Below are 8,838 nucleotides of genomic sequence, written 5' to 3'. Positions count from 1 at the left end.
GCAGTTGCCGTTGCCCGTTACCGTTGACCGTTGCCGCCTCCCCCCCCCCCCCCCCCGCAGGTGAGCACCGCCGCTGCCCTCCCGCCCTCAGGTGCTTTGCGGCGCGAGGCGCCTCACCCGACCACGCCCCCTGCGGGAGGAAGCGCGCGAGAGGCGGGGGGGCGCCACGGCGCATGCGCCGCCAGCGGCCGCACTCCCCCCCCCACCCCTTCCCCAGCCCCTTCGGCGCGGGGTTGGCCTGCACCGGGGTTGACGCCTGCGCAGTGCCGTGGTACCGCCCGCGAGGGGCGGGGCGGAGGCGGAGGCGGGCGGAGGGGTCCCTGCCGTCCCCGCGCGCCCCTCCGCGCCCCCTCCCCCTCCCGCCGGCGGCGCTCGCGGCCCGGCCCGGCCCGGTCCGGCCCGGTCCCCCCCGAGACTCGGGCCGCGCCGCGAAGAAGCGGGAAGGAGGCGGCTGCCCGGTAAGCGCCGAGCGCCGGCGAGCCTAGCCTAGCCTAGCCTAGCCTAGCCCAGCCCCGACCCCCGCCCGCCGGGGGGGTCGCCCGCCACCGCGCCAGGCCCCGGCAGGGCCTATGTCCCGATCTCCGGCCGCTCGCACCTCGCTCCCGCCGGCCGCAGCGCCTCACCGCCGCGACGAGCCCCCTTCCCGCGCCGCCCGCCCCCGGGCTCGGTCTTCCCCTCACCGCCGTCGCCTCTGCCCCGAGGGGCCGCCGGCCGCGCTGTCACCCCCCCCCCCCCCGCCACCCGCCTTCCCCGCCGCGCCGCTCGCCCTCTCAGCCGGCCGCGGCGGTGACAGCCGCCCCGCTCCCGCCTCAGGGGCCGCCCGGCGGCGGCATCCCCCTCCCTCCCCTCGCTGGCCGATGCGCGCTGCGTCGTCCCTGTCACCCATTTTGTGACCGTCCCTCCGCGGCGCTTCGCCCCGGGGGAGGCCGGCTCGGCCGTCTGGCTGGGAGGCGGTGAGGTAACGGAGGGCTTCGCCGTTGCCGGCTAGCGGGGCAAGCTCAAGTTTGCCCGGGTTTGTATCCCACGGTGAAATCGTTTTGTTTCACGCTGCTGGCTTGTTTCTGTAGAGAGGGGGGGGTGGTGGTGCGTGTGGGAGGTTTCTGAGGAGAGAGGTAGAGTACCTGCGCTTCAACACCTTTGTAGCTAGGTTTTGCTGTGGTGGGGAGGACCTTTGTCTGGATTCTGGTCTCATGCTTGGCTGGAGGGCCGTTTTTCTGCATTTTTGTAGCTGAAGGATCCTGCAAGTTCCAGTTTTGTGCCTGCTGTCTGCCTTCCTGTGCCTCACGGTATTCCTTCTTGCAAGTCTTATGTGACCTGGTAGTGCCAGGGATGGAGGAAAGCAGGTTCCTGTAGCTGGGTCAAAATCAGAGAGTCACCAGCCTGTTCTAAGAGTCTTCCATACTCTGTGTCTTCAGAGGGAAAAACAATGCAGTGCTGATGCTCAGCAAACTGCACGCTTCTCTCCACAATGGCATCTGCATCTCACTGTCTGTGATTGCATGAAGTGTGTGTCTGTGCTAGGATCTGCAAAACATAGCTCTCCTGTAGCAGAAAGATTTGTCTAGTACATGGTTCCACTGGGTGAAAAGTGTTCTGAAGAGCCGTAGGTTCTGCTGAAGGACGTAGTCTGTGCAAGCTCTACTCACCCCAAAAGCAAATATAAACCTTCTGTTGCTGCTTCCTGCGTAATTAATGGTATGGACTTTGGCTGCTGAAATGTAGGCAAACTAAAGCCAGTGGCTGCTTTTAACACTCTGTGGATCACAATATAGTTCTGCAGTAGCTCAGATGTACAGTTTCTCCTCTCCCCTCCAGCCTAGTTGATTGTTGTTAGGTAGTAGCTAACAAAAATTAAAAAAGCAGGTCATTGTAAGCAGTCTGAGATTAAAATTGAGAAACTGAGATGGGAGCAGTCTCTTGTTTCTTGCTAACACTGCCACTTAATTTTCAGTTAATGGAAAAATCAGATTCTGGGCTGGTAGACTATGTGAAATAAGAGAAAAGAAAATCTGATTTTTCAGATGTTTTTGTATGTCTGAAGACCCATGTCTATTTTTCTTTCTCTACTGAATACAGTACGTAATTGTGGGGAACAAAACATCTCAAATGTTTTTAATTTAAAACTTTTAAATTTATTGTACCATTTCTGTCAAATACAGTGCCATCTAGATAAACACTGCAGTCCACATTTCCCAGTTCTTTTATCTGCTCAAGTCGAAGAGCCGTTTGTTGACATGAGCTTTGTTGTGATCATTGATAAGGATCTGTGTTCTCTCTTTAGTAGTGTAAGGGATTGGTTTATTAAAATTTGATGACGGTGGAACATCGCAGTGGGCAAACATCTGTGCAGGGATTTCCAGTTCTCATGGACTGTACTTTTTATTGTGTTTTGCAGCTTACCAGCTCTGCGGTGTTTTCCCTTTCCCTCTGTGGCCTTCCAGGCCTGCTACCAAAGGCGTCTTCTGCATCAGGCTTGAGGAGAGGCTTGAGCGAAGGTTTCGCTTAATGGAGAGTGTGTCCATTGTAGCAAATAAAAGAAAACTTGGGTGCTAGGCTGAGGTCTGGCATGTGATCATTCATGCTAGTAAATTGTCAGCATGGTCACTGGTATGGCCATCTAGCAACTTCCTAAGCCATACCTGGGCATCATTCAAAGGTGGCAAATCCCAGGACTTCTCCAAACAGATGTGGGACATGGCCACCCTTTCTGGATGGGTGAAAGGGGAAAGTGGTTTTGGCTGTACAGTCACAAATCAAGCAGTGCAGGTTTGCGTCTGGACTGGAGAACAACCTCTGGCCTGCGTTAGTTACTAGTCTAAGGTATAGGCAATGAGTTTTAGAAGTTTCTGTCTAAGTGCATGTTGGAATAGTTATTTTTATGCTGTAAAGATTTCATTGTACAGAATAGATGAAGTGATGTACAGTTAACATTTTAGGTATGAATAAATATATACGTACATGTAACGTGGTGAAGGGGAATAAGTTTGTGCCATTTTTGCTTTCTGTTAGTATGAAAAAGGAAAATATATTCTCAGAAGGTGGAGGCATGCGATGGAAACTCCTTAAGCAATCTTTCACTAACATACTTCAGAAGTTCTTTTTTTTCTTGCCTTGATCTTGCAACGTTGGAGCCTGTCTTGCCAACTAGGATCCCGTTCTAGAAGTGTATAATGCTATTAATGTGACTGAATCTCTATTGCTCAGTGGGAAAAAAGCATAAGAAATGTTATGCTTGTACTTCCTGCCTTCAAAAATCACCCCATTTGATCTTATTTTTAGTCTTTATACTGAAAAAGGGAGAAAAAACGGGTGTTAGAAGCCGAGTTATATACTTAATCGTAGCCTTAAGTGACTAGTCACAAGGAACATATTACTTGTTTCTTTTGAGCTTATTCCAACTGAAATGATCAGAGAAGCCACCATTTGGATCACTTAACAGTTTAATGCAGCCTGCAAGTAATCATAGGATACTATCTTTTAATATACAAATAATTCATCATTAGAGTTTTCACACACGCATGCATGATTTTCTTTGGGAAAAAGGACTTTTTCTTTACTGTAAAGGCACCACAATTTCTGATCTTCATCTTTGTAAATAAATGTCTCGGGATACCTTAATTTTGCAAAGAACTGAAACTGTTGCAAATAAGTGACAGAACTAGTAGCTTCCCGAATTGCAGAAAAGAGTAATACAAGAATAAATTGTGAAGTTAGGTAAAAGGAGACTTTTTAAAGGGGATCAGTCTGCAAGGTTTCAGTACCACCCCCCCCCAATATCATAATTAAGAGCCAGCCATTTGTTACATACTAAAGAGCTGTAAAGCCACTTAAGCAAAATTTCAAGAGAGAAAACTCATTTTTACTTACTTCAGGCCTTGGTTTGACATTTACGAAAGATAAGTCTTGCATGATCCTCAGGTAATTTTATTTTCCAGGACTGTGTGCCAGAATGAAGCCAAGCTAATGATCGCCTGTAACTAACTGGTATATATGCACTGAACATCTAACATCTAGTATTTAAACAGTATTAAAAAAGAATAAAGGTAGTATTGAAGTACTCGAGTGATGTATTTGATGACATCAGCCTGAAAGTATTGGCATTTTTCTGATGCTAAAAACATTTTTTTGACTTTGGTCATTTAGCCAACGTAGGATACGTGTTCTGCACAGGTAGATCCAGTGAATAATGATTTCCTATGGGATATACACTTGGGGGGTGTGGGGTGTGGAAAGCTTGACCAAGAGGCTGGCATTCTTAACAGTCCTTGAAACTTTCTGTGTTCTTCATAATACATTTCTGTATACGTTCTTAATTAAAAGCACACAGTGGTTTTGGCAGATGGGGCCTTCTTGAAACTTTGGCTACAGAATTTCCTTGCTGTGTGAGGGTTGGTGCTGGAGAGGCTCCTTCAACGTATTTCACTGTTCATTGCTAAAACGTTGGCAGTCTTCATATTGACAAGTCTTAACTGACATGGACAAATTTATAAAAATGATCTATTAGAGCTTGATTTTCTCTATTTACCCATAAGTTTTTGTTTTTTTTTTTTACTGAGTTGCCAAGTTGTACTGAGCTTAAAGTTTCTTTTACTTAGCAAGCTAAATGACACTGAGATTTGATAATGGGTATGCATTTAAAGTAGCATCTGTTGTGCAGTGAAAAATATTTCTTTCTTTGCAAACAACGGTCTTGTCTGTTTCAGTTTGCTTTTCCCTAAGAAGTAACCAGCATTGTAAATAGTTAATGGCAAATATTTCCTTCAAGTCCCTGAAGGAATATGGGCTTTTCTGGAGGAAAAGAAAAAAAATAATTAAAACTGTTCTTTATAGACACAATTCCTACCACAAACCTGACTAACTTGTTCACTTCAAGTTCTAGTTTTGCTTTTATTTTTTTCTGTGAAAAAAAAAAGATCTTTTTTTCCTAGCAATGACAGGATCATGCAAAGCAACTTTTTATCTGCACTTACTTGTATCAGATGGACAATTATGTGTCTCTTCTGGAAATGATGAACTTCTTAAATAGATACGGTTGCTGGAAGTTGTTGTCATCAAATTATTCTTGACTTATGATTTGTAAATATGAGATGCATCCTTGAATGTGGCAATATCACCAGGTTTGACTATACTGAGAACTTTTCATCAAGAATTAAGATGTTAAAATGAATACTTTCTAACATAAACTTGTCTTCCACAACTGCTGCTATTCTTCTTTCTAGCCTTAAACAAAACTACAAGAAAGGCTTTCCTCAGCCTATAAGTACGGGCATCCCTATGACTTTGAAAAAGTTTATTGGTGCTGTCTTGCTATTTTCCAAAGGTTTTGATAGTTTGCTATGATAGATATTACTGTGATTTACAACCAAGCTCGGTCACAAGGAGCTGGTTGTCTCAAAGCCATAGAGGAAAATGGGCAGATGTAGGAATAGAACCCAGAAACCTGATTTAATAGCAAAGTGTCCTTGTTTCATGGTAGATAACATCTTTTACCAATATAAATCTGCTTAATTAAGTGAGCATTATGGATTTTCAAGGATGGCCTACCCCCTTTCTTCAGTGCTATGGTCATTGGTAGTCGTCGTCTTCCAGATGAAATCAGTACTGTAAGTAACACACTAAGATTAATGGAAAGGAGAGTGAAGCTGCCGGAGGTCCCAGGGGCTTGTGCCATTCTGTGGTGCTGCCAGCCCTTCAGTCCTGTGGACTCAAAATACAGGGGCTTGGTCCCATATCTTTGGACCACTATCTTTTCATGTATCTTGGTTGACTCTCCTAACTTCCTTTTGTTTCCCACTTACAGAGTTATCAGTGTTTTCAGCACTAAAAGCTTGTCATTAATGGCGGGAATTGATTTGTTGTATTTATGCAACAGTTGTCATAAAGAAACAAAACCTGCTTTTATACTATGTGCTTCTAAGCTCTATATTATGCTTTTTGATCTTCTATGTGCTGATATCCTAGGCTTTGTACCTATTTCTTTTTGCATTTTAACTCTACGTGTCTGTCTGAAAGATACCCAACACTTTCAAATTCATAGTAAATGGTATAAATTCTCTTTGTGAAAGCTCACTCAGGAAAAATATTAAAAACATTTTAAAGATTATAGTTCCAAGTGTGCACATGAGATTTCAGTCTACTTGTATTTCACATTCGGAAGTAAATTTGCTATATTAGAAACATAAAATTATAGAAATATGCATTATAAGAACTTCTTGACAGTTTTCTGAAAATGTTTCTGATCTATACCTGTAAAAAATAAATAGTATCTATCTACAGAAGAAAATTCCATTAAGTCTATAACTTATAGACATTAGTGTTGTAAGTAAAGGATATTTGAAGGAAAAAATAACTATAAAGACTTCAGTATAGCCTTTTTTAGTAGAAAGACTACATTTTTTCTGGAGGGAATGGGAAAACTATTCCAAGGCCTTCAGCCAAACATCAAAGGCTCGCCACGAAACCTGGAGGCATAGGAGCTTCTCAAAGAAATACCGTAATAGTGTTTCACAGTTGAAAGTGCTAAAGCATTGGGCACTTGGCATTCCATGGTGGTATCAGCACATCAGCAGTCACATCAGTTAGGGATGCTGTACTGGTCCTGGGGTTTAAGTGCTTTCCCAGGCTCCGTCCCATGTAGAGTCCTGCATTGCTCCAACAACCAAACTGTCTAGGGAAACAGGGACTCTATAAACTGGTTAGTGATTCACCCTTTTCCGGAAGGCTTGGAATAAAAATGTGGAAGAGAAACAGTATCTTATCCTTTTTCCCGGGGGAGGAAAAAAACCCCAGTGTCTGCAGATGGGAGCCTCCATCCTGTCCCAAGGACTTTTATTCTATGTGACTCAAATGTATGTCCTTGGGCTTTCACACTGGGGTGGGTAAATGGTCCTCCCCTAGCGATACCAGGGTATTTAGGAAAGATTTGCATGCAGTTCTGTCTTCTGTCTCTCTCCCAAACCTGAAGGATTTTAAACCAAGTAATGAGTGTGGTGCTGATAGGTCTTAGAGGTGAAGGAAGATGTGGGTCAGAGCACAGAATTCAAACCCATAGACAGGCAATCTTCAGACCCTCTGCCGTTGTCAGTGCCCTGTTTTGTCTTGTGTTGATTGCTTAAAAATAACACAGTTCATCTCTTGTCTCATCTGTCTTACCATGTGGCTTGGAAAGTGGTGGTGGTTGGGCAGCAATAAGAGGTTCATTTAAATCAGGGGTGTTGCTGAGTGTCCAATAGCCTGAGACTGTATTAAAACAAATTTGGGGCTATACTGTCTCTGAAAGGGTGAGCCTTCCATCTTGTTCCCGGTTCCCAGTCCCGCTGCTTCCTTTGCATAGTATCTAGCAATTATAAGGTGAGTCAGATCAGTCCTGATCTGACTGAAAAAACCAACTCATCAAAAAATGAGCTATGATGTCTAGAATTGAAAGAAGGGGGAGGACTGAGGAAGGGTGGGACTGCCTCTTTTGGTGGCAGGGTACAATTAAATTATTTTCATGACTAGCTTAAGCAATCCCCAGCAGGCACTTCTCTCCCCCAGCCTTAGCAAGGCTGGCTTGTGGATAGACCATTCCCATCCAGGCCATTCCCTTCATCCAGCTGAGACCAGGAAGGTTCTTCTGGGGCTGGGAATCCCAGAGCTGTAAGCACCTGGGGGCTGGGAAGGTCCCTGGGGGGTGTATCTCTGTATGCTTCTCCTGTTCTCTCTTTTTTTTTGGTGCAATGCCTTCAGGAATGTTGCCAGACCAGGTCGGTGGTGAAGTGGACATAGTGAGAACCCAGTCACCTCTTAGTTCCAGAAATCCAGGCAATAGAAAGTCCTCAAGTTGAAAATACATTAGTCAACAGCTGGTAAGAACAGATTTGTCATTGTAACCATGCTGGAAACAGGATTTGGGGTTTTTGGGTTTTGCACAAACTGAAGATTTGATGGAGTGTTTTGGATGAACAGGAGATTTGGTCAAAGTGACTCACCTATCTTACAGGTTTTACCTGTAACATACATGTGCTGGGAGCCGCCGCTCTAGCTCCTGAAATAGTAGTTTGCACGTCCTTTCTCTGTCCCCCTTTTTCTGATGGGAGCTAGGCTACTGCCTGCCTTTCTTCTGCCTGCGAACAGGCAGAGGCCTTTGCTGCAGTTGTTGATACAAGAGTTCAGCTGACAACATTTTCAATGGACAAAAGGGAAAAGGTCACTACTGGTCACCTACTCTAGCCAGCACTTTTGGGAACAGCTGTGTTAGAGTATAGTGCAATGAAACCTTGTCTACTGAGCTAGTCAGTTTGAAACAGAAGGAAGCTGTTGTGTTAGTTGCGCACCTTTTGTTGTGCTCTTCTGCCAAATTCCTTGGTCTTAAAATTGTACATTGCGGGTTTCGAAAGTACTTCCCTGGCCGTGCAAGGAAAATTTGCATGTGTGCAGGGGAATCTGATTGTTGGTTAAGGAATACAGTATATACTTAGGGTTATATGACACTAAATACACCTTTGTAACTGGAGGGTTATTGATTTTTGTAGTAACACTTTAAAACATGCTTGGAATGATGAATGATAACAACACTTTCAGTTAACGTGGTTAACTGACCAAATATCACTTTTTAGACTAGCTGCTTTTATAGTTAAAGCTTGCCAGTCCTTTGGCTGGGAAATTTATTGTGTTAATTTTTTTTTTTTTGCCCAGAAAACCTACAGTGCCAAAAGAAGAGTTGGTTCTGTTTTATTGGGATATTAACCTAAGGGTTTTACAGAGAAGGTTGATATTTCTGATAAGTTTGTTTAAGCCTTTAAAATCTGACATAGAGGTGTAATTACTATCCAGGAAATAGGTATATATTACATCATC

At 44.6% G+C, this 8,838-nt stretch overlaps 1 protein-coding gene across 1 annotated transcript in view; it reads left to right on the top strand.

Moving 5' to 3' along the window:
• Positions 1-280: 280 nt before the first annotated feature.
• Positions 281-8,838, top strand: part of SPECC1L (sperm antigen with calponin homology and coiled-coil domains 1 like) — a 74,084-nt gene continuing 65,526 nt past the window's right edge. Inside the window, exon 1 of the mRNA XM_030025148.1 lies at positions 281-458. The gene's annotated coding sequence lies outside the window, so the exon portion shown is untranslated. The remainder of the gene's footprint in view (positions 459-8,838) is intronic.

Source organism: Aquila chrysaetos, chromosome 9 (genome assembly GCF_900496995.4).
Source record: "Aquila chrysaetos chrysaetos chromosome 9, bAquChr1.4, whole genome shotgun sequence".
Taxonomy (NCBI): Eukaryota; Metazoa; Chordata; class Aves; order Accipitriformes; family Accipitridae; genus Aquila; species Aquila chrysaetos.
The sequence above is the reverse complement of the archived record's forward strand: the minus strand, read 5'-3'. Positions and strand labels throughout refer to the sequence as shown.